The sequence below is a fragment of the Puntigrus tetrazona genome, chromosome 9, assembly GCF_018831695.1.
Source record: "Puntigrus tetrazona isolate hp1 chromosome 9, ASM1883169v1, whole genome shotgun sequence".
NCBI classification, from domain to species: domain Eukaryota; kingdom Metazoa; phylum Chordata; class Actinopteri; order Cypriniformes; family Cyprinidae; genus Puntigrus; species Puntigrus tetrazona.
This window is the reverse complement of record NC_056707.1, coordinates 23,830,979-23,857,521: the sequence shown is the minus strand read 5'-3', so window position 1 is coordinate 23,857,521 and position 26,543 is coordinate 23,830,979.

Genomic DNA, 26,543 nt, shown 5'->3' with positions numbered 1-26,543 from the left:
ATACTTCAGGAACCAAGGCTGCTTATAAAGTGACCATTGACTGTTGCGCTCTATTGTGCAGTGAAAAAAGGGCTCTTGCACTGAACTGGAGGCCTGACAGAAGCAAGAATAAAAACATCAGAAGGATTATTCTAAGCCTTTAGCTGAGGATTGGATTTTATTTCTTTCTTCCTGATTTTTTTTTTTTTACCCTTTTAATTCTAATACTGAAACTACCCTGAATGCATTTACAGCAAAGATAAGGTGTTTTTCTTACTTCCTAAGCAAAACTAATCTGACCTGTTTATTTCAAAATTGCTGTAAGGAGCTACATACTGTAAAGGGAGTTATGAAATAAGTCAGGCTTGGCTAGAAACCACAGCAGATGGGTTTTACACCTTTAAAAGCTCCTAATTTGTTGAGATAATGAGCTGATTATATTTAATTTCTCTCACACTCTGACATGACCTCATATTTTCAGTGAAACGGAAAAGTCTTGTTTATACCTGTAATTGTCTCATGATTACATAACGGTTGTGAGTCAGGCTAAACGTTAACTCAAAGGAAAGCTGGAAATGCAGCGGCAGTGTAATTCCTTTATGAAGCTGTAATGTAATTCAACACGGTCGAGCAGATGGTACCCCAGTTGACTGCGCTGATGACGATAATCAGGAAAGTGTCATTGTCAACCACCGCCAACAGTTTCCTGTGCCGAAACAGAGTGTTAATTAGTCACATGGTATATCCATTAAACTCCATTAATACCCAATGCTACATGATTTAATGCTTGCTGCACAAATTCAACTGATCAATTCAGATTGATTATTCCATTTAGAATTTTTAAAGGAAGCATATTTGCATGATATTTTGATATGCTATGCTTTTACTTCAATCCTTTGGATTAAATGCATGCATTCAAACTAAGCTAAACAATGACTCCTCCTCCTTTTTTTTTTTTTTTTAAGTTAGATTGTCCATTGTAGTGGAAATAGTTTTTGCTCCATTTTTGAGTTTATCATCAGTTGCTATTTGTATTTCTCTGTTAAAAACAGAAACCTGTGAGCATGTCATCATATCCTGTTGCCCAGAAGTCTGAGGTAAGCTTTGCAAGCTTTTATGTGTAGCGTAACCGTACCTTTAAGATGAAAGCCTTTTGTGCACTAATTATTGGTTAGGTTTACATTTACATTACTGCACCACTGTTTCTGCATGTGTTTAGTATCCTGCTGCTGTGGATTTCCAATTAAACACGAAGGGGAATTAGATTTTAATTACAAATTAAGAGTCAGTGATTTGTTTCATCTGACAACAGACACAAGAGACCTACACAGCCAAAATGGAGCTCATAGTTTTCTGGGACATTGTTATACAAAAACCAAAAAAGGCGGGTAATGGCCCATCTTGTACACTGCATAAAGCTGAGCTGAAACATAATGCCACACTATGCTTCATAAATCTCAAATAAAGTCATACAAAAGAGCTGCACAGTAATCATGGCCACAGTGATTATGGCCAAAAGAAAAAATCTAAAAAGGTGGGAAGCTGAAAAGCATGCAGTAAAAGAAAATGGCTCTTGATCATTGTTGCTGTTGCCAAGTCAAGGTATGAGCCCATGTACTGTGGCTCTCTTGAAGGTTTCAGTTTCAATAGGACGGGGAAGGGGGTGCAGTAATGCAACAGATTTACAACCTGTTGTTGCAATGGCAAATCAAGAAGGAACATTTGAGCTGATATTTTTTATTTCCAGTCCTGAGTTTATGTTGAGTGGACGCTCTATCCATTGTTCAGTGTGTCCCCCACTAGAAGTGAAAGAAATCCCCGGGAAAGAAGGTGATGTCATACTTGAAATGAAGAAGAAGAAAAAATGCACCTGATTACGAATTGTGTCGGGAAGGAAAAAGAAAATTCCCTCTTAATCCTTCATTTGACACCAGGGAATCTTGCCTGCTTGGAGGTTTCGGAGAAGTTAGTTTCATTATGTCTAGATTTACCATAGAAAAAAACAAACAAAAAAGAACGCCTCCACTTTTTAGTATTTGCTTCTTGAAGCACACCTCTAGTAATTGCTTGTCATTTTTTGTTTTGTTGAAGTAAAACGCTGTATTAATATGGTTAATATTGGATGTATAGTCAAACCACCAAAAACTACATGAATCACAGACCCTAAAATGACTAGTAACATAATTTAAATAAAAAGTACTGTTATATAAATCTTATGTTTGTGGTTTTTGACCACTAGGAGTTGCTGTCACTAATCTGCTCAGGTTACCTTACGCAAGGTGCCAAAGACATATCAAGTCGAACAGGAAGTGAAGTTTTTTCTTGGCAGCTTTCTTTAGGGTGATGCAACCAGGGAGATCATCAAAACCCAGAGAAAGCTATCAATTAGCACTCCTACTCATTCCAGTGCAAACTCTTCCACTAGCATGTGATACACACGCAAGTTGTGGTCACCTCACACATAATGCAAAACTAGGTAGTCTTTGTAGCAAATGTAAATATCACTAACCTGCAGAATAGCTGCAGGCCAGATATGAAAAAGTATTGTTTTTACCAACATTTAAAGTGCAGTGTTCTATTTCCTCTATATATGCACTTATTGATGAATCAGTCTTTGAGGTTGCCCTTTACTCATTAACCTGAGCCCTTGAAAGTACTAAACCTGTCAGTTTTTACACGTCCGATCACAGTGGAGGAAGGGCGGGACAAATGCTAATTCTTTCACGGACTTCAAAAAACAAAATTAAATTAAATTTACATGACAAATCTGACAACTGTTGTAAAATTATGTAAAAATGTAGCAGTTTTAGCTGTCTAGGCTAGTCCAGCTGTATTCAAGCTGGTTTAAACTGGTCTCTCAACCTGACCAGATGAAGGTGGCCAAAACACTTCATAAACCAATCAACAGGACAGACTGCCAGACTAGCAAACCAGCTTAGGCTGGTTCAAGCTGTGCTTGTTTTCAGTAGGGATGTAAACAACATATAAGGTCAAGACGGTTGTGTGGGTATGTTTTTTCCCCTCAGAACCAAACTAAATCTTCACATTCCTATTTAAAGTTGGAAACAGAGAGATTTTTTTTACGTACACACAATCCTGAAAATCTCTAGAAATTCCTTGGCACAGTTATGGCTGTAAACATACTTACTTTTAGAATAAGCTTTGCTGTGCTTGGTCTTTTTTCAGGGGAGTTTAGGTACAACAAATTAAAGATCCTCCGTGAGGTTTGTCGGGTTAACCTCTGATTAATTGTTTCTGTGTAGCGCAGTCAGTTGTGGTGAGAGCACGCTACTGTAATTTTGCAGCTGCTGTCTTTAGCATGACCAATATGATACACAGTCCAACTGGCCTTCCAACCTCATACCAGAGCACTTGAAATAGTTTTCTTTTTGTCCCTCTGCCTATTGCTCCATCAGTCCAGAAAGCTGGGATTGTTAATATTATGGCTCTTCAATTCTGTAATTCATCCCAAACCATTAGACTAGTTTGAAGAATGTCATAACGCAGAGTTATGCTATTGCTCTCACACATGTCCTCTTGATAAGTGCAGACAGCTCCAAGGTTCACAGCACGAGGTAAGTCGGGTCACAGAGACCTGGCAGGAAAGTCTGTTGGAGGGTCATTTTTGTGCTTTCTCGAATGATTTAAGCAGGTCACTCTGATCCCTCGTTTTTATATTCACTGTAATTGAAATTGATCAGCCGTACCCACCCTTAACCAAGGGATATGTAGAACTTGGGCAAGCGCAGCAACATCCTCTGGGCATGAAGTAGGACATTACCCATGGCTGCCTTGGAGGAGGTCCAGACCCTGACCGACAAACCAGAGTGAGTCGGCCCCACGACGTGGCAATGCCTCCTCCAGCGCCTGGGGAAGTATTTGCGAGATTCCTCAGTTATATTTTCATAGCTAAATGATGTATTTATCTCCCTCTGTGGTGAGTCAAATATATGCATGAAACACATCTTGGGCAAACATCTCCAGGGAAAGGAGGAGGAGGAGGAGTGAGGGGAGAGAAAAAAGGCCATGATTCGATCAGCTTGTCAGGGAAACGACACGGTGGAGAAGGGAGAGCGACGTAACATAGAAAGATTCACTGCGATCTCATTATTTCCTGCCATAAAAGGGTTTTACCCTGCAGCGCAGCCACTCTCGCTCGCCCCAAGAGTGACAATAGCCCTCAGGAGAAGGAGGTCACAGGTGAGCGAATTGATTTCACACTCGTCCCCCGGCTTTGATAACTGACATTGTCTCATGTTCCATGCTGTTAGCGACTGTCCGTACGGATGGCCCTCTCGGCGCTGATCTGCTTGAGTTATTCACTAAGTAAGATGTGAGGAAGACAGCTCTTTTGAAGTAGCTCATTAAGTATTCCCTACAGATGATTCCACACTTAGGCTGATTAAAACGAGGTAAATGGGGCCCATGTGAAGAAGCTGGGAGTTCAAAATTAAGGTGGCATGCCAAGCTAAGAGGACTGAACTGTTGAACTTCCTACCTCTTCGTGCTCTTTGTGAAAACTCGGTCCTTTTGTGCACTCGCTGATGATCCCATCTTTGAGGTTGGACTTTTGTTGAACTTTTCTCATTAACCTGTCCAACCCCTTTATGCCCTGAGCCCTAGAAAGTGCTTAACCTGTCTTCACATGCAGAGAGACCCGCACACTTTAACACCCAAAACCCTCTACACACGCCGCAGTACAACAAACGCTCATACTGGCACACACTTGCGTGGCACAAAGAGTTCAAGTACTTTGCATGACTGTTTTAGGGGATGTGTTTCATGAATAATGCAACTTACTAAATGTAGGGACGCTGAGCTAGTTAGATGGTAGGGCTGGTTTTAGAAGGATTTTAGCGAGTTTTCAGCTGTCAAGTCCAGCTGGTCGACTAACTAAACAGCAGCTTGCCCCAGCTGGGAAACCAGCAAAACAGTTTAAGCAATGTTTTTTTCAGTAGCATGACAGTAGCAAAGTATACATTTTCCAGTAACAAGCTAATCTATTTAACAAGTAGCGGTACAGCATGACAAAACAGAAATGCTATTGCGCACACGGATTTGCAGCCAAGATAGCTGAGGCGATAACCAAACACAGTTTTTTTTTTCCTTTTTATGTATATTTGGGAAATGTGTTTTGATTTGTTAAATCAGCTGAATAAAATCTATATGATGATTTACTGATTCCTGTTTTTTGTGCCAGATAAATATTATTCCGAAGTGGTTGTTTCTTAGGATAGTTGTATTATTAAAAATATGAAATATTTAAATAGCTCCTTCAAAAGCGTTAATATTAGTTAGCTAAGTTTTGTGCAGTACATAACTCAAAGAAAAGCACAGCTTTAACTGCTGTTAATGATGAATATGTATAGATTCAAATTAGCAGTGGAAAACACACAGTACCTGTCTTATTCTCACTCACACTTTGACACGATAAGACTGTTGTCTTTGCAGTGACACCTCATTTTTTTTTATTTCCCTGACCCCAAGATAAGATGTAAGTGTGGTTTTTGAAGTGTAATTCTCATGAATAATGTGGACTGTTAAAAGATTTGGATTTCACATAGAGGCTGAACACCTGGAGCCAATTATTTAACCTCCAAATGAGGCATCCAACAGCAGCTGTTTTGGCTGGGACTTTTGCCCATTTACTGGATGGAAGGATTGAGCTTGTCTTTAAGATGCTTGGCTCAAGATCCAGCCTACTGCCATCACTCAGAATCACGTTCCAGGGACCGAAATGAGATGGTGCACTCTTAACCCCAGAAAAGGATGCTTTAGTGTAATTACCATGACAGGCACATACTTATTGCTGTATTTGAGATACTGAATGGTCTGAAGTCTTCACATTTAAATGTGGTAAACGTACAGTGATGATCTCCTTTAGGAGGTTTGATTGGAAACACATGCAGACAAGATCCTGGTAACTGGACATGAAGGCAACTTGTTTGACAGCACTTATTTTATAACAGTTGGCATGTGACCCATCCTACTATTACCATGTGTCTCACAGAGCCCATCAGATGTTCTTCAGCACTGAAATCTTGCATTTAATCATGTCACGCTCTTTCTTGTAGAACTGCTAAGGAGATTTAATTTCAGCTAACTTATCCTACATTTCTATTGGCAAATTGCAAAGTGATGCATGGACGGCAATGCCCGATATTCCCTAAGGTAGCTGTGTAGAGCAAGTGGTGTCAAAAAGTTTGGAAATGCTGCAAATCGGAGGCAAAAATGCCAGGTGGCAGTAAATTACCGTGAAGTTAGGCCAAGACTGTGATCTGTCATGAATATTTCAAAATCTGTTACAGATACGCCAGATGGAGTTTCAAAATGAAAAATAAATAAATAATAATAATAATATTTACCTTTATAAAAGGAGATTTTCTTTCAAACGTTTCTTTCTTTCTTATACTGTAGTAACTTTTCCATTTAATGAGGGTAGATTAATTTAAATGGCAAAGCCAAAATCACCATACTAGTATTCCGTATTAGTCCTGAGCTATACATCATTCTCGCATTCAGAGGTTGCAAAATTGCTTTGCAAGAGGGAATTTAACTTGTTCAATTATATGTTTTTCACATAAGCCATTACTCCCAAAAAATGTTCACAGTTGCAATCAATTTAAAAAAATGGTCCCTTTGGAGACATTGATACCAAAAGGCATGGGTTTTGTGCGTCATATGAATGACTGTGATGCAAACAAGATCAAGAAGAATATTTGAGAGCAATTGAAGATTTATATATATGTGGGCTTACATTTCATTATATTTAATTTAATTGCAAATGCAGTTTGCATGCCTTCTTTGTGGCTAGGGTGTGGATGGGTCAAGAAAAGTGTACTTAATAAACATTGCATGTACACTTTAGGCACACTGGGCGTTCTGAAATAAAGTTAGCATTTCTCCAGCATTAATCATGCATAAATGTAATGATTTTTATTTATTTTTTTTATTAAAAGCACTCATAGATCTTACTAAATTTAAGAAATATTCCACAGTTACAAGGAAGCAGACCTCAACTGTTTTGGGTAGCACTGAGGGGATTTCTTCCATACCACCGAACACATAGGGTCACAGCTCTCGGACCCCAGCTGCACCTCACCACTTCTTTGTAATTGGGCTCCATTGTGTTTCTGAAACGCTTGAACTTGTCATGAGGCACTGTGAGTTTGCATGTATAACAAATAAAACAAAAAGAGCACATACAGTAATATGCGAAGTGCCCCATTTAGAGTCTCAAGCGCTCGTGACAGCTCAGAAATTACAATGTCTTTTTTTGCACCCCTCAGGAAATTAAGTTGGGACCGCAATGTGTTCAAAACGAGAGCACTCACACCGAGCCAAATCCTTTTTCATTTGCATGTTTTGTGCAAATTCCTGCGAGTCGATGAATTAAAACTGTGCGAGGTAATAAATCGAGCTTGCATTCTTTTGTCTGGATCGCATATTAATGTGGTTGGTTATGTGGAGCTTGTTATTTTCTTTTCTTCATTTTCCAATTACAGCCAAAGAAGTTGAAAGACTTATATATATATATATATATATATATATATATATATATATATATATATATATATATATATATATATATATAGGAAAGAACGTATACCATGTCTGAGTGGAACCCTTGGCTCCCAGAAACCTTTGCATGGACCTCAAACTAATTTGGACGGAGCGTGCAGTCCAGATCCCCGCATGGCCCCAGCTGACAATGCTCCATATCAACACCCTGACGATTGAGAGATCTAGAGTGACATGGGACCCTCTTCCATTCATAATAAAACAATTAAGTTGTTTGCTGGGGAATGGACGGAGTGTTCCGTCAAGCTACGGATTAGTCTCCTGTGAGCAACTGCGTGATTCCCGTTCCCCCCACAACAGAGGCGGACAGCTGGAGGTGCTGGCGGAAGCAGGCTTCGTGCTGTCTGCTAGGCCATCTGGAAAAGAGCAGGATTCCAAGGCTGATGGTGAGGTGAAGAAAAGTGCTTTCCCTTCTGCTCAGCAGCGCCGTGATTTGTGTTACGCCATTTGTGAAAGGACCTGCACTTTCTCTCTGAGGCTATTCTGACATTTCTCACTTCCCATCTCCTGCCCCAGGCATTTACAAGGGCCGGTGGAGAGATTTTCGCATCCCTGGTGGCGATGCAACGCTCTTGCACATCGACTTTAAGGCCCGGAGGAGAGAATTGTGTCCATCCGATAGTATTTCTTTAATACAGCCTCTTTAACCTTTTAACACAGTTATTTAAGGGGCAGGTTGCACTCGGTTGTATAAAGGGTCAAGACTTTCTGAACTCAAAACGTCTTCTGAGTCCAAAAGGAACTTTTTTTTTGCCTTGTGCTTTGGCAACATCAGACAGATAAAGTTTAAATGCTCGACCACCCATACTGAAGTTTTCCGATTCTGTGTTAAGAAACTTTTCCCGCCAGTCACGGACTAGCAATTAGGACAAACCAAGCGGCCAAAGTTTTGTAGGTTAGCTAGGCCCTGTTAGCCCTGCTGGAAGATGCTGTAACTACACCTTTTTGTTCTAAAGCAGTGTTTTTATACATTGCCAACTATTTAAAATTATTCATGAATTCTGACAATATGTATTCTGATAGAGATTCTAATGCACATTAAAATCATTTGCTTTTTGTGAAGCATGAAATAAAGAATTTGGCAAATGTGTGTTATTTTGATATTATCAGCATATTAGATGTTTGTTTACTGGTGCTCTAGAATGGAGGTCATATAGATCCATTTTACTTATTTGTGTAAAGATCGCCCATTTTAAATCTGTATCTGAACAACTGAAATCGAGATGAATGGGAATGCTGACAGCTCGTATTACCAATGGATTTGATGAATTATGTGATGTTTTGGTAAATTAGTTAGTTTATTTGACTTTAAAACATTCGAACTTGATTGATAACATTATGGAAATCAACATTTAAATAGATGTGAAATGAACTTTAGTTTGTATTCTAATGTAAGCTATGTCAATCGCTTACTGAGCAATGACTAACTTTTTCCATTCTGTTAATTTTCTTACCATCATGTAAATACGTTATAATGAAATGTAAGTGCCTGAGATTGGCCAGAGCATATTTCGAAAAGTCTTTTTTGTTTTATGTATTTATTTAAAACAGAGTTTTAAAAGGTTCTGCATACCAAAACTGACTCATTTGCTTTCTCAAATCCTTCCTAATGCCATTTAGTTGTAGGGCAGGAAGACAAATTACAGTAAATCTCAGTGACTATATTTTTCCAGTGTTTCCCAATGTTATTTGTACCACTTTTTCAAAATCAGTGCGGAAATGTCATATTATATTGGCTTCCATTTAGCATTTGCCTGTCGTTGCTATTATTATTTAAACACGCGAAGAACACGCACACATTTATTAAGCATTTCTATTATAGCATGAACCAATCAAATTAGAATCTTTCCTAGTGCTCTTCTTAAATACCCCCCGAGGTTCAAATACCCTTGGTCTGTCGAAGCCTCATGTCTTTGCGGTTGTGCTGATTGGCTGATCTGTGTCCTGTCTGTCTGTCTGTGGACAAGGTGTTTTGGAAAGCTGAGACTGAAAGCTCTCAGCACTCAGAAGGACATGGCGAGTGATGGGGCCAAGCAGAATGGGCTTTAAGTGTGTGAAAACTGAGGCTTGATAACAGGTTTTGGGATCATTTCCATTTAGTCTGTTTGTTTTTAAAACGTTGTTGCTAAGCAGTAGTCAAGTTGGTCTTAAACATGGCGGCAATGCAGGAACACTTGAGGCGAGATATATACTTCTTAACATCTAATGTCACTTTGATTATCACCTCCCTCATCTAGTTCATCAGTTTTACACAAATAAATATACATTTCTAAACCAGTGCAGCAAATTTTGCTCTATGTTGAAAGTTTGTGCTATTTTTTTGTTGTTTTTGGTTTGATTTGTTGGCACCAAACACTCAACTTTCTGAATTTGGTGCTTTGGTGTAAACCGTGCTAGATGTATTTTTTTTTTCTTTTATTAAAAAAAGTTTAAAATAACAGCATTTACTTAAAATGTAAAATATTTTGTAATATTATAAAGGTCATACAATGCTACAATCATTGTCCTTTATAAATATGCGTTCCGGCTTGGAATGCAGGATTTAGTTTCGCCCACTGCCAGTTTACCCAATCGTGTTTCGGAACCCCGGGTTGCCAGTTGAGGGAAAACACAGCGCATTTCATTTCAGTCATGGAAGCTGGGAAACAAAAGGGGTTTAAGCAGGAAATACAACTTTCTGTACGTAAAAAAAAAAAACATCTCCAGTATGTTGAATTTAGATTGCAATACCTAATTCAACCACTCTCAATCCTACATATTTAAGGTTTTAGGAAAATATTTGATCATTTTTAAATTTCATTCCTCAAACGTTTGAATATATTTTCACTACATTTTAATCAGCAACACTGATATTAGTTTCAATTTTCAACATTGATAATAGTAAGAAATATTTCTTGAGCTCAAATCAGCACATTGACAGTGACTTCTAAAGACTCTAAAAACACTTTATATGATAGTCCACTTAATACATTCTACTTAGTAAGTAACTTTGCAACTACATGTAATTGCAGCTAGCATTCATTCGAGTAATAGTAAACTGTCTACTTAAAATCTTCTATCACTTTATTTTGATATATCCACAATATACAACATATTGAATATCAGAAACTTTGCAGGTATATGTCAACTTATTCTACTAACCCTAAACCTACCTAACAGTCTACTCTGAGAGCTAGTAGACAAGTAGTTGCAAATGAGTGAGAATTAGTTGACATGTAGTTTAATTGTAATTGCATAGTTTTACTTTTACAAAGTGTACTATCAAAATAAAGTGTAATCATATTTTTAAATATCAAAATAGAAAGAAGTCATTTAAAATTCTAATAACATTTCACAATATTGCTGTTTTTGCCGTATTAAAAAGACCCTTTTCAGTCTACTATATAGTATATGTACTGTAGCTCTTCTATTCTTCTAGCTTCCATGTTGAATAAAAAAACTTTCTCCTATTCATTTTTTTCATGCGAGTAATCTGTTTATTTTGTCTCTGACTGGATTCAGCACTTATTTCCAAGATAATGAGGTACAAAGACAGGAATATGGCTTGATCCAGTGATCATTTTCAGCTATAATCCTACCTTTCGCCTTCTCTATTTCCTTTATGAGGTCTGTGCAGCGAAGATGGCTTCTCTTCACTGAGCAGCTATTATTAACTGCAATGACAATCACCTTTCCAGACTCCCACTGGTGTGTTTATACTGAGTCTCAGGTGGAAAACTCCTGGTGTCGGTGAACGTAGTTCCTCATCAGCTAAGCTGTCACAGAATGATACCTCATCTCTCAAAGGGGCTGTTGACCCATCTATCACTATCACATCTCTGCTGAGCATTACCTTCAGTTATGATTAATCACAGTGATTGTGCATAGAAAAATACCGTATTTTTGCTGGAGGGTGAATTTCTGAAGAAAATTGTTTTTTGGAATATAGTATGAAAAGTTAGTTTCTGGTGTATATTATCATATGGACTGTTCTGTAGCAAAACACTTTGTGTTTTTATGATATTTACATATCAGGCTGGTAGAGTGGAGACCATCTGTCAAAAGACTGTATATGCTGATCTCCACAGAGACTCTTGGCCCAGAGCTGTTTCTTTCATCACCCTCTCTGCCATCAGTCTTTCTGATAGACACACTGACACTAAAAGAGTGAGAGTTTGTTCAGAGTTGATGTTACCTAGCAGCCACTTTTTATCTTTTTGAAACAAAAGGCTTTCTCATTATACTCATTATGCTTTATCACACAATCAGTCAAAAAAGCTTTACTTTATTTTTCCTATATATATATATATATATATATATATATATATATATATACCCCTTGTAAACTCTTTTCCTTTCATCTGAAATGAATTAAAATTACATTTAATTTTGCTATTCTGATTTATTTATTTATTATTTTATTATTATTATTTTATTTTTGCAATTCTGAAACATAATGTAGTGTTTGAACTCTTCTATTCTATTCTGTAGCTGAATAAATAATGTGAGATTTATAATAATTTTTTATGATTTCTGATTAGATATTTTTTGATAAAGGTGTTCTCAGGCATGTCTTCAAGTAATATGATAAACGAGAGTGCTTAGTAAATACTTACCTCTATTCATACTGTTATTCGAATCATTATTTCATCTCTTAATTTTATGTAATGGTTGCTAAGTAACATCGCATGTCGCTTTATCAGAATGTTCAATCGCAAGTTTATATATCGGTGGTTTGAAAGAGCTTTTAATTCAGCTCATCCAATCAGAATGCCATTTGACTTATCAAAGTTTTCGCTTTTACCTGTTGTCTCTCTCGCTATATGTAGACACAATTGGCCCAAAGAAATTTCCTAAGATCTAAAGACAAGGCACAAGACATCTAAAGCAAAGCCACCTTCATTTCACCCTGAAAGATATCCTACCAGGAGCACATGTCTGTGGACCTGAGAAAGAAGCCAGTTCTTTTGTGTGGAATCAGGGCTATGGACAACATTACCCTCATCCTTCCTCTCTCTACAGAACAATAGAGCTGGCACTGAGCTCACCACTCACACTAGAACCCAGTACGCTAGTTTCACAAGAAGGACTGGAACGCAGCCAGAATTCCACTTTGTAAACTATGACTCACCACTGAGAGCAGCTTCTCTTCAATAACGTATGTGACGATAAAGCCCAGATTAATGAAATTATGCTATGGGCCCTGTTTGCTAAAGGATTCCGATAGGACAAATTAGCTAATCAAATACCTGTACAGCTGTGCCAAATAAGACATTGGCAGTGTTTTTCAATGACCAATGCTTTCTTTCTTTCCAACAATCCATTGTTTTGCAAATTAAAACATGCTTATTATTAATTTTTGATTCAAATATATGTGATAAATAATAAAATAATGTATTTGGTATCATCTTGTATAAGCAGCAGTTTTTAAGTATTCCCTTTGCTTTTGCTTTGTTGTAAACGTACCGTCCTTGTGATCTTCCTTTTACGTTTTAGATTAGTCTGTTTGTTCAAAGTAAACATTTAAATGCTATACATCAGTAACTGAGCGCTTCTAAATCAGCATGCGATAATTGAGAGGCTGCAACATTAATGTTACAGGCATTATATTGGCTCTGAACATATGGTCAGTTTCATTGCCAACCGTCTTGAGGAACCAGAAGTTCTGCATGCTTACAGAATGATGTTTGACAGAAGCCGATTAAATGGTTTGTGGCTGACACCGGAGATCCCATAACTGCTTAATCATATTGTTTGCTCTACATGGCAATTTTGATGGGTTGGAGTGTTTGTTTGGTTCCTCCAGTTTTGCAGGAGTGACACATTTGACCTTTAAGTAATCTAAAAACGTGTAATTTACGATATGACTTAATTTACGTGTTTTTCACTTCTTCCAGGTTACCACAGTTACTCTGATAAGAGTGCCAATCATCTATGTAAATTGCATACAGCATTTCTGGGGGAAGTCACGTTTGCCAAACGAATCGGCTGTTCGAAAGACTGCTTCCTCTGTTACCACAGCGACCGGTAAGCAAAGGCATCTTAAGTTTCATGGCATTGTTCGAATGCATTATTTCACTGGGAACATTGCACTCACTTATGGAAAAACATAACACCTGTGTAATGTAGCAGTGAGGTTCCTGTCATAACGTCTCATACTGATGTATGCTCTGTGTTACTCAAGTCTTTTAGCTGCTAAAAATCACAATCTCTATTCCAAAGATGATTCAGAGTGTTCAGTGATGTTAAAGTCTCTGAGCAGTTGAATGTATTTTTCATGACAGATGCCAAACATTATTTATAGTGTTTATGTAGAGTGCAGATATTTAGTTTAGATTGAGATTTAAAAATCAAAGCAATCAAAGCAAAATAAAATGTCTATTTAAGTGCATTTTAAGTATTTATTTTTATTTAAGTGATAGTATTTAGCATCTATATTTTCTGCTCTATAGATATTAATATTTGTATAAGCAAGTAAATATTTGTACCACATTTGCCAAATTTTTGCTATTTTATCAGTTTACTTTAACATATTGATAACAAATTAGTATAATACATATACTGATTACAAAATATATGTTGAAAATTGTAGTCAGTAATGTAATCACGATAATAAGAGATTTATTAAAAATTTCCTTCCAGCAACATCTTACCTACCCTATAGTGTACATACTGAGTAACAAAACTGAGTAATTTTGAAATTATGAACCAATATATACATAGTATACATACAGTTTTGTTTGCAGATGCAAATTGGACTTATATTAATGCAATGACATTTTTAAAAGTTTCCAAACACCTATTGGGGCCATAGTTTATCTTCAAACATCATATCTGAATGGATTGGCTCATGCAATTTTCTTTTTTCCATTTATATTTTCAATTAAAGGAGTATAGGAGCAGCAGTCTGTGTTCATTTAAAGCATGTGATCAGTAGAGCTGTTGTTAGGATCGAGGTAGCAGGGCCTACACGTTGAACGGTTCCACAGCATTGCACTTTGGAATTTATGGGCCTGAAAATAACTGTTCTGCCGAGCAATCATACTGTTCCCATGTCAATTATTAACCATGACTATCCATAGCTTAATGCAGTATTGGCTGAATCAATCAAATCTGCAAAAATGGAGAAGGCCAAGTAAAAGACAGAAAAGAAACAGACTGTTTGATGCTCTGAACGTACAACACTGGCATCCGAATACAACGGCTCTGTTTCAAAACCCAGAGAACAGCATTGTGGTCTACTGCCAAGACACCCATTCATTAGGAAACAAATCTATGCATAAGCATCACAGTAAACAAGAAATATGACTCACAATTGATTATAATAGAGTTCGGTTAAAGCAAGTTACTCAGAGCTTGTGTGAAATAAATGAATAATTGATGTTGAATAAAAGCCAATTTTTTTTGGTTTGGTTTGGTTTTGTGCATGTGCATCTCACACAGTTACAGTATTTTAATCTGTTGGAGATGCCAAAGTTCTGTATAAGGCTGCATTTATTTGATTGGAATTATAGTAAACACTGCAATATCGTGAAATACAGTTACTATTTATCTACTTGGAATATATTTAAACATTTAATTTTTAAATTAAGAAATGATATTAATATGACATTTCTTATTATCCTTTGGAAACACGTGGGTTGGCTCCTGTGTAATTTTTAACATTCTTTGATTAAAAATAAATAGAATAGAATAAATAGAACAGCATTTATTAGAATTTTAATAACAATGTGGAAGTTTTTTCTGTCACTTTTGATCAATGTAAAGCATATTTCTTTCTTTTATTATTTATTTATTTATTTTCATTATTTTTATTTTATTTTTATTTTTTTTGGAATAAAAAAAAACATCCCAAAAGCATCCCAAAAGCATGCAGTGAGAATCATGTATGAGAATCATGCTAGTATGATCTAGCATAACAAGCTGTAAAATGGTGTGAAATGGAAGATATAGTTATGATTGGATTTTTCTGATGTTGTAATAGTTATGAGATATGACAGTAAATGATGCTCCTCAGATGCCATGCAGTGCATTAAAACCACCCTGTAATGTCTGACCCACACACAATGATTCCATTTGGACTCATCCTGAAGGGATCCAGAAGTCCTCACTTTTTCCCCTCATTTCTCTTTTATGCACAGATCTAACTCAAATCTGGTGGTCCTGGGCTATGCCACTAATGAACTGTGGCTTTTTGCTTTGGGCTGTTCTCTATTAGTTTTCTGACTGTGAAAAACAAAGAAGGGGGGAGAGGATGGCACTGTTCCAGTGTCTAGTGAGCTGCCTCACGGACACCATTTTTCCCCAGTGTAATATGGTGGACAAATAGATATAAATATACCGTATGTAACCACAAATACTGTTTTGTTTGATTTGAGCTACATATGTTTATGTTGATACCATTGTTGCCAGATTGTGATTTCAGTTTCAGTTCCCATTTAAGCTGATATGAGCTTTTGTCTATTGCCTAAATAGAAAATAGCCACCAGTGAACTCTTAAAGGGGCATAACACACACAGTTTCATCCAAACTCATGTAAATCTTGAGTACTTATAGAGCAGTGCTTCATCCTTCACATCTCCAAGTCTTTAGTTTTATAAATTTTTAAAGAAAAATCCAGCTTTATGATTCTGTCTGAAAAAAGCCGAGCTCTTGGAGGTGTGCTGTGTGGGTGGAACTAAAGAGCGACGAGCACTTGTGCCGGTTTCCAACAAAACACAGACATCGGATGCTGCTTCACTTACTGTCTCCAGCTCTGAATCATGCCCGGGACTGCTCCATCTTTCTGTATCAAACGCTGTGCAAGTACAGCGTCAAACTGGGCCTTATTTATAAAATGTTTGTCAGCAAATACGCTTGTGAAACTTCGCTGCTGCCCCAGAGAAACAAACTATTTACATTATTCTGAGTTCTCCAGGAAGCTGAACAAGGTTATCCCCCCTCCCCAACCCCCAGGAACCAAAAGTAGAAACTATACTCTCATTCCGGCGTAATGATCAAGGAACTTTGCTGTCGTACCATGGCTGCAGCAGGCGCAATGATATTACGCAGTGCCTGAAATTTCTGGGGACTATTTTCTGGCGCTGTGTAATATCATTGCTCCTAATCAGATTAAATGATCTATGCTAAGCTGCAGCTGAAAGTCTGAGATTGTCTAAATGAATAAAAAAAATGGTAAAACTTAACTGTTTAACTTGACATTTATCATGAAAATGATCCTATTTTCAAAAAAAAAGTGGCATGTTCGTTTAAAGGGTCATGAAACTGCTCTGTTTCAGAGGTGTTTTTGAAGAGGGGCGTTGTTCACTGGGGACAACGTGTGAGGGTAAAGTGTGAGGGAAAATGCGGAGATTGCATAAAAGCAGAGTTACAATAAGTGAATATATACTACTAAGTTGCACAGCGTCAATGTAAACACACGCACACACACACACACACACACACACACACACACACACACACACACACATTGGCAATATGGACTTGGAAGGCTACTCTAAACCAAATGCAAATTACGGGGGTTTGGGGGTTCTGACCATAGCGTTAACAACAACGCTGAAATACAAGCACGGCTTCTGTCAGTCAGATGCTTGTGAAAGTTACATCTGTTATTATAACAAACTGCGTGTTTTCTTTCAGAATCATCACTGGCTGGTAAAAATAGGTTGCATGAAAGTTTTCACCTAAAAATTAAGATAATTAAGATAATTACATTTTAGACCCATAGTAAGTAATTTTGCCCACGAAAATAACACCCTCTGAGAACTTCTGTTCATCTCTGATAAACACACGGCGATGTTTCATCCACATAAATCCACTTTTTTAAATGAATCTTATGAATCAATGATTCAGTAAACTATTCATACAGGCAGTGGCCGTTTGTCAAACATAATGTGTAGGCTGCCTACTTCATCAAGCCTGGTTTACTTCAGTTAACTGAGCATTATGTTACTCAAGAGTCATGAGCATAATACAACAATTTAGACCTAATTATGAAAAATGGGCAGATATATGACTTTTAATATTCTAAAATAAGCCTACAAATGCCATATACTACAGATGCAGTATTCCGTTTTGAGAAATGGCCAGTAACTTTGTTTCTAAATGAATCAGTCGTTTCACTGATGTGCATATGGAGTATTTTTTAACCACTTATTTGTATTTTTGTGTGGTGAATTAAAATGTATTTCCAAAGCTACTTATATTTCAGCTTCCCATGTCTAATGCCTATTCTTCAGTGTTTGTTTTTTGCAAAACTAACACAATGATAACTACTATCTTTAATAATTACATGTAAAAAAATATTAATTTGACAGCCCTATTAAAAACATTAATGAGTGTTTTTTCTCTCTCTCAAAGTAATAGTAAAACATGTTAGAAAACATACTAAAAGTTTTAGGCCTTCCATGTTTTAAATGGGTTTGTTGGTTCACTATAACAAATCTAGAGAAATTTTGAATCACATCACTTGCTCAACAATGGATGATCTGTAGTGAATGGGTGCCATCAGAATGAAACATCACAATAATCCATTATTATTCATCTATATCTCGGTTGACCTGAGTGCGAGTCAGTTTCCTTCATTACGGAGTACACCGATTAACATGCATGGACTAAAAGCCACAAAAGATTCCAGTTTCGTGCTTTCCCCCCCTTTTTTAAGGACCAGAATCTATTGTAATCAAGTCCCGTGCTCATCGCGTGAGGAGCGCTGTTTGAATGACGCACAGAGTTGCTACATATGCAGAGCATTCCAAAACAGTTACTTATAGGGTTCCATTTCGGTTACGCTGCTACCTATGTAGGCAGCAGACAGCAAGGCAGCTCGCTTTTTTGGAACAGAGCCAAAAAGGACCAGAGAGGGAAAATGAACCCAGCACACTGAGAAACGAACAGATCAAGTAGAGATCAGAGTCCTTGGAGTGTTTGAAGACCTGTTCACCTCTTTCAAAATGCAGAACAGCTGTAATGATGTCAGTATGCATTGAGTGGAATATTCCAGATTCAGCATGAGCATTCAAGTATAAATCTGTGTATTCAGGTGTGCTATGTGAAGTTTGAGGAATAAAGCAGCCAAGCGGAGGGGAGTCTTGTCCCCGGGCCAGTTCCACTCTGGCACTGCCCTCTTCCCATGAACCCGAGCCCCAGAAACAAAGTGGGGGGATTATATTATCTTCCTCTGGACTCGTGAGGATACACTTTCAATCGCAGCTGCATTGCAAATCCAGTTAGTAAAGGATAGCAACGTGGGCCTTTTTTAACATCGTTTTTATGTCAGGCTTGCAGACTTGTGACTAAATAAGAAAACGTGACTGATACTATCCCTCATAAAAATGAATGCATTGCAAATGAATTGATTGATGATTTAATTTAAAATTTGTATTTGTTTCCTAAATGTTCAGATGCTGACATGTACGCTATTACACATATACATAAAATATATAATGTAATAATAAAATAATATGCTTGCATATTATCTGCAGCATATGTACAACTCTAAGACATACAGATTTTTATAAATTCTCTAAAGATTGGTTAGGAATTTAGTTGCAGAATGTTTTATTGGAATTGCCATTTATATAGTAATAGGCAAAATTACATTACAGTAGAATGAGTAATAAAAAGCTAATTGCTAATTTAAGCTGATTTAATTATTTTGTTAATGGCAGTTTATTTGTTTTCAAATTTGAGTTGTTTTAAAAGTTAATTTAAGGATTCATTTGTGTACCTATTTATTAATGCACATATCAATTTCAAAACAAAAATGAATAAAGATAACATAAACACACAAAATCTTGGAGGGAAATTGGGTCTCAGCTAAAAAAGTTTGGAGACTCCTGCAATTGCAGATCTCTTAATTATCAGTAAATGATGTTGAAAATTTGTCTAATAGAGACCTTTGTAATGGCAAATTTGCTTTTAGAAGAAATCCAGATGTCCTTTAATGAAAGTAAATTGAAGTCTTTGGCTGAATTTATTTATCGTCAAGGCTCAACAAACATGAAACATTAGTACAACATTATTGATGTTGTAATGTAATAACATGCGTTTTTTTGTTTTGTTCTTTTTGATTCTGAAATCGCATTTAAATAAAACACAATTAATTCATCTTACTTACTTCGTCATATGACCTGTGTGGAATCTTTCCATATATTGATATCTAAATAATCTATGTGAAAATATTCCAAAAGAAAATGTTTACATTGTTGAGATGCTTTGCATATGTGTCAACATGAAACTTCCACGTGTGTGTGTAAATGTTTGACAGAGGCCATAATCTGAAGAGAATTCAGCAGAACCGTCAGCAGATGTGAGAAGTCATACATCATAATCAAGGTCGGTAAGACAGAATTACTATACACCTAATTAAACCAGAACTGCACCGATACGGATCACACGAATGTAGGGGCCTATCTTAAAGGCATCTAAACTGTTTATTTGACCTCATTGTTTGTTCTGGACTAATTGAATAATGCTCAGCCAATTAAAACAGAATTGCTGTGTCATTGCAATTTAACCTCAGACCATGACTTTGCCTGACTTTTTTTTTCCAAAATCAAGATTTTCCAAAAATGTCTCCAGTAACGCTGAGCTAGGGTTAGGAAATCGATAACTTTTACAGTATATAGCTGTAAGTATTTAGTTTGGAATTTAGTGTTTGATAACTTTGATATATTTTTGTTGAGGAGCACAGGTAGCCTTGCTAAATATAACATTTTTCATAATTGGTTTATGTGAAGATTGTTTTAAGTTCACTCAGGAATACTTTTAAAGTCTAATAAATGTTAAAATCGACAGTTTTTAATTGTAATGAAATGTTTAATGGCTATAGTCAGTGGATAAATGTTGCTGTATTTTGTATATTTATTTATTTATTTTAATATGGAAATCAGTACTTGGTATCAGTAATACTGGCCTTCATGTCATTAAACAAACATCAAAAATATGTTGTTTGTACATTGATTTGAAGATTGAATGTAAAATGATTGTGATATAAAAGTATATTTAAAATTTGTAATATATGATATTAATATTTAATTAGACGGGGTTCTGCCCAATGTAAGGTTCTTGCCCAATCTGGAAACCCTGTTAATGACATCTTCATATTGTTTAGGCAAAATAAGGCACACACAAAATATCTATATGGAAAAGCAGGTTGTCTAGGGTGAGACTTCACATTTCAGCCTGTGTTCGTGGGCAAAGTCTATGTAAGTGCTATTAGGTATTCGACTATGTGGCAACAGACAGCTAAACCGTCTGGGTTTTTTAATGCAATTTTAATGCGATTCCGTCTATTCTCAGAGCTTTGCCATGACATCATCCATTTAAATACTTATGGGGTCGCAGTTTCTAGCAAACCCCCTCGAGTGCCGCGGGTCCATTTGTACTGCTCTTATGAAAAAAAGCAAGAGAATAGTAAGGTCAATTTTTAATGTCCATTTAATTGTCAAAGCCATTTCTGCAGTCAGATGTTTGCTTATGATACTATCACACGATGAAAGGTTTCCCCAGAGGGGCATCGCAAAGGAGGGGCGTGTTTGTACATACTCTCACTGCCCATCCGGTAACGCATGAAGTCAGGGAGTTCTCGCAGACTGGAAGCCAGATTCACAAAGACAGCTGTCCTCTGACCTGGACGAGGCTCCATCAAACTAATGCGGGTGAAATCTACGGTTACGCCCCTCTCGTGCGAGAGAGCCATTTCTTGTATCTAGGAGATCTATGTGCAGTCGCTGGCAGCATGGAATAAGGCGAAAGCACCCAAGAACCCGGGTTTGACACACTGTGCCAACTTTGCAGTGTTATAAAAATATTTATAAAATAAAAATAATTTCAGTGCAATATGTAAAGAAATATCCGAATAAAATGTTTTGTTTAAAGAAAAATAATGTAAATGTAAATAAAAATAATAAAAAATATATATTATATATATATTTATATCACACATTTTGAAAATATTTACTATTTACATGTATTTGTGTGTGTGTGTGTGTGTGTGTGTGTGTGTGTATGCCACGGTTGCCATGGAAGCATCATAATTAAAGTATTTAATAATTCCCCAACAGGTAATTTGACAGTCAGGGTATATAGCACAAACACACACACACGCACAAACACACACACACACACACACACACACACAAACAAACAAATCAACATTAATACACTGAACAGAATGAAACGTATAGGGAGATAATGACGATAATTAAAGACACACCTCAACACAAGACATAAACTAGGTCACACAGAGACAGAGCACATGGGGAATGAAAACACAAACAGTTCATAAAATATAAATATATTATATCTTCATTTGATTAACAACTCTAAAATATATATATATATATATATATATATATATATATATATATATATATATATATATATATTACATTTATATAACTTCTTCTTCCCCCTCCTTTTTTATATTTAATTTTATTTTATGTATTTATGTTATATTCTCAAATATTACCTAAGTGAGTGTCCTTATCGACCCTCATGGTAATAAAGTGGACAGCGGCTTACACAGATCACTATCTAAAAATACTTAACAGTAAAACAGCACAAATGACCAATCAGAACTGCAATAAAAGAATCTTATCTGTTTTAAACAAACAAATGCAAAAATAAATACTTTTTTTTCTCTCCTTTTTGTAAAGGGTAGCTTGACTGTAACTACTTGAAATGATGAGTACTTGGCAAACTCCAATTTGAAAGTAGCTTCCCAAACACAGCAACTGTGCCAGTCTCATGCAGAGAGTGTACAAATGCTAGGCACTGACCCAGGCCTTTCAAAAGCAGACATCCTAACGCTTGGCACTCATGCTGTCCAGCAGTGGCAACATTATGCAGATTGTCTGTTCTCCAGTTCTGCTACAAAGAGAAGACTGTTGCAGTAGATAGAGTGAGCTATTTTGCTTTGTTGATACTGATGCTGAGAGTTTTTTTTAAGTTGGGGTAATCTCATATACAAAGTGTGTTATTATTGTGTGCCAGATTAAAGCAGAATGCATTTTTATTGGCATGCATTAAAATCAACAATGGGAGCATTGTTAATTCTATTATACACCTTTTTGTTTGGTAAATTGGTCACATAATGTGTCAATGATATGTCAAGGATGCTCCGTGTTGTGTTAAAAGAAGAGTCACATGTAAATATAAAATGTCTCTCATGACATCCAAGCTGGAGATGAATTAGTTTCTTCCGAAAATGTAGCTCTGCAGTGATTGGGTGCCATCAGAATGATCTTCTCAATAATCTGCAATGTGCACTCAGTCCATCCATTAACGTCGTGCAAAGTGAAAAGCTGCATGTTTGCAATGAACAAATCTTTTGGTAAACATTTTTTTTTATTATTTTACCTGCAAAGAGTCACTGCTTTCTCCATTTGAAAAAAAATCTTGACTGAATTAGGAGAGAAATATGCCCGATGAAGCACCTTTTACAAGCGAAAACAGGTCGAAGCAAATATGTGGGTGGATTTTGTTGTGAGAGGAAAACAGGCGATGAAATTTTTCACTGCAGGAAACGTTATTATGAATTATGGGCTTGTAAAGTTTAACATGTGTTAATGACGGATTTGTTTCTTACAGACACGCAGCGTTTCACTTCGCAAGATGTTAATTGATGGATTGGAGTGGTGTGGATTACTTGTGGACTATTTTTGGACTCTCATGGCACCCATACACTGCAGAGGATTTTGCCAAGTAAGATCTTTTGTTTATCCTGGATCAAAATGACTGTCCAAAAATATAGACTTATCCCAATCCCTACACCTAAACCTAACCCTACCCATAATTAATTCTGAAAACAGTGGAGAATGATAGCCGATTAACAAGGAAGCACCTAACCCTGATCAGACGCTTAGAACAGATATTTCTTGTAAATTCATCCCCCGATTCTGATTGGTGGATTGAAATGTTGATCCAGGAACATGTTGTATTTGGTGAAATCACTCTCCAGTGAGCAAGTCATGTTAAGCTACATTTCTCCAAATCTGTTCAGATGAAGAAACACTCTAATCAATTCTTGAATGGTACATTTTGAGCCAATTTTAGTAATTTAAGGCTTTTTTAATAAATCAAGTTTGATCTAGCTTAATGTTAATGCTCGAATATTGAAAGAAAATTGCATAATTATTTAAGTGTTGATGTATAGCGTCCTATAGCACTCCAGGTCCATCTTGAAATGTTGTTTTTGATCTAAAAAAATAGGTATTTCAGAGTGAAATGGGGTAAAAGAAGAAAACATCTGGGAAAATAAGTGTAATTGGTGTCTAAATGTGGTCCAATGGTAATGTTTTGGCATCAGAATCAAAGGAACAAAACATTTTTTGCAACTTATTTTCAATAAAAGGTATTTTTGGACTGGGAAGGAGTTGTTTTCACAATACAATGAACTCTTTATCTCAAAAGAGCAAGGACATTTTGGTTACTCATGATGTTCATTTGAGTAATTTCAAGGAAATGGGATTTAATAAAAACAACAGCACCATGTCGCTGTTTTCTGAGTGCAGTTTGGTAGGATTTACACCTAAATGTTTATTTTGAAACCAGCTCAGATAAAGCCTGGGAAAGGGAGGCAGGCACACAGACTGCATTTGAACTTAGCTTTCGGCTCAGAGGAAAACTGTACTGCATAAATTAGCAAAAAAAAGAACGTTCCTTAATGGAAAATATAATTCACACAATATTTTAACCACGTCAGGATGTCATTAATCCATTCAAAGATTTTTTTTTTATTATTATTAGTGCTTTCCAGGTGAACTTTCACATGGGAATACTAAACAAATCACTATCTTCATGTAAAAAGCCTCAGCAAAAATGTCCTTCACTGCTTTTGCCAGGGTTTAGAATACCAGTGCGGATCTCAGCGGATTGAGCCACTGTAAATATGTACTAAATAAAGAGCTGCTGTTTGGGTTGAAGGGTTGCAATCAAAGAGCAGAGAGAAAGAGAGAGAGTTTAAAAAAAAAAAAAAATCGCATTCCTCTGGCTGGCCTAAACCCTCTGTCCGACGGAAGTACTGGGCACTCGCCCTGCTCTCCGCTGTGTGCCAGTGACCCTGTCCTGATCCACAATGATTACGTCCAGACTGCAGGGCTCAACCTTCCTTAGCCCGAAGCCACCGGCACACCCACTACACAGGCTCCCACACTCACCCCCTCATATTTACACAACCGCTAACCCTGGATTAAACAGGAATGACCCGCATATGAAGTACTCAGCTTAACCGGCTCATCTTAAAGAGACAGTTCAGCCCAAAAAATGAAAATCATTCCAAGTCTCATTCCTTCTTTTCTTTTCTAAACAATCTTTTTTTCCCTTCATTTTCTTTTCTAAAGAATTCCATTCTCTCTTTTTCTTTCAGCATTGGTACCGATCTGTACCATGGTTATAATTTTACATATTACATATAACGTTTATTATTGACTCATCATCAAAATTTCATATTAAGCTCTATAAACATGAAATCGGATGTCTCGCTTTCTTTGATTTTATTTCTTCTGCTTTTACAATGTAAAGCGTGTGTCCGTCTGATTCAAGTGTGCCTTTATCAGTGCCAAAATACCTTTATGTCGCTGATTATAAAAAATAATAATTAAAAAAAAAGTTCTATGGTGGGAGATCATTTTGACAGTATTCAAAGCAAACAGTACCACTGTTTGGCACTGAAATGCGCTGCTAAGTGCCTGCTATGCCAACACTCGTATACATACATTCAGGAAAATCTAACTGGGAAAACTCCATAGGATTCAAACATACATTACATTTTTATACATCCCTTGTGCATGCGTGTCTGTTTAATAAATATTTTATCTATTTTGATTGGTTTCAACTACAAAGCTTTTATTGTCAGCTCTGTTTAACACATTTTACCATGTTGTTCTGCAGATTCATCCCCGAAAATCAAGTTCAATCAGGACTTCAAAGTGCACCAAGTAAGTTGTTTTAAAAGATTTTGCATGTCATTCTGCACATTTCCCACAAAAATCAGGTTCAATCGACGTTGCGTTCCATTCTGAAGAGCTCATCCCTATGCCCTAATCCCTTCGAAGGGATGAAGGGTGTTAGGGACCAAAAATCCGGAATGGCTTCAGATAATATAGTGAGGAGTTATGAAACGGAATGATCAGTCTGTGCAAGAAACTGAACATTATGAACAGCATTACTACCTGTAATCCATAGCCTTGAGCAACAGGGAAACAAGATTATTTTCCACGACCTGGTTCTTTGCACAGTTCATTTCAATGAACTGCTTTATTTCACTAGCTTGTGCATGTAATCATCTAATGCTGTAACATTTACATAATAACACTGGTGTAGAATATATTAGGGACACTAGGGACGTGTACCTGTCAATGTCCAGCAGCTACTAAACTGTCCTAAAATTTCTCTGTGTGGGTACGTTAATAAAACAAGTGAATAATATCTTTCTCAGAAGATTATTAGATTATTATACTTACTTCCCGAAACCTTTTTGTGAACCTTGATTGAGTCTTTACAGTTCAGGAGAGACAAATTCATTTTTCAAAGTCGCACATTGCTTGTTGTGATTTTCAAGAGTGTAGAATATAACGGGGATGATATGTTATGTCCCTATCGTTTTCCAGCAACTACTAAATTGTCTCTAAAAATAATTTTGATCAACAATGAAATGCATGTTGTCTGTCGTTATGTTCCCACATAATCGAACATATGCCCTTGCACAATAATATTATTTAGGAAACACAACAATGATGGATGCTTTGCATGTCTAAATCGGTGAATACATTTTTCATAAACAACGAGAATTCATAAAAACTTTCATTTCGCCTCTTCATACAAGTGCTGGGTTCATTCATGCCGCTTATTCACCGGCACATCGGTCTTTGGTCCAAGTTTGAATTTTTCCTCATTTCAGTGACTTTTGGTAAAACTGGACTGGGTTTATATATGCCAGTATTTTGGCTCATTAGAGTCAAAGTGACAGTCAAATCTAAAAGTGAGCTTTGATTGAGATC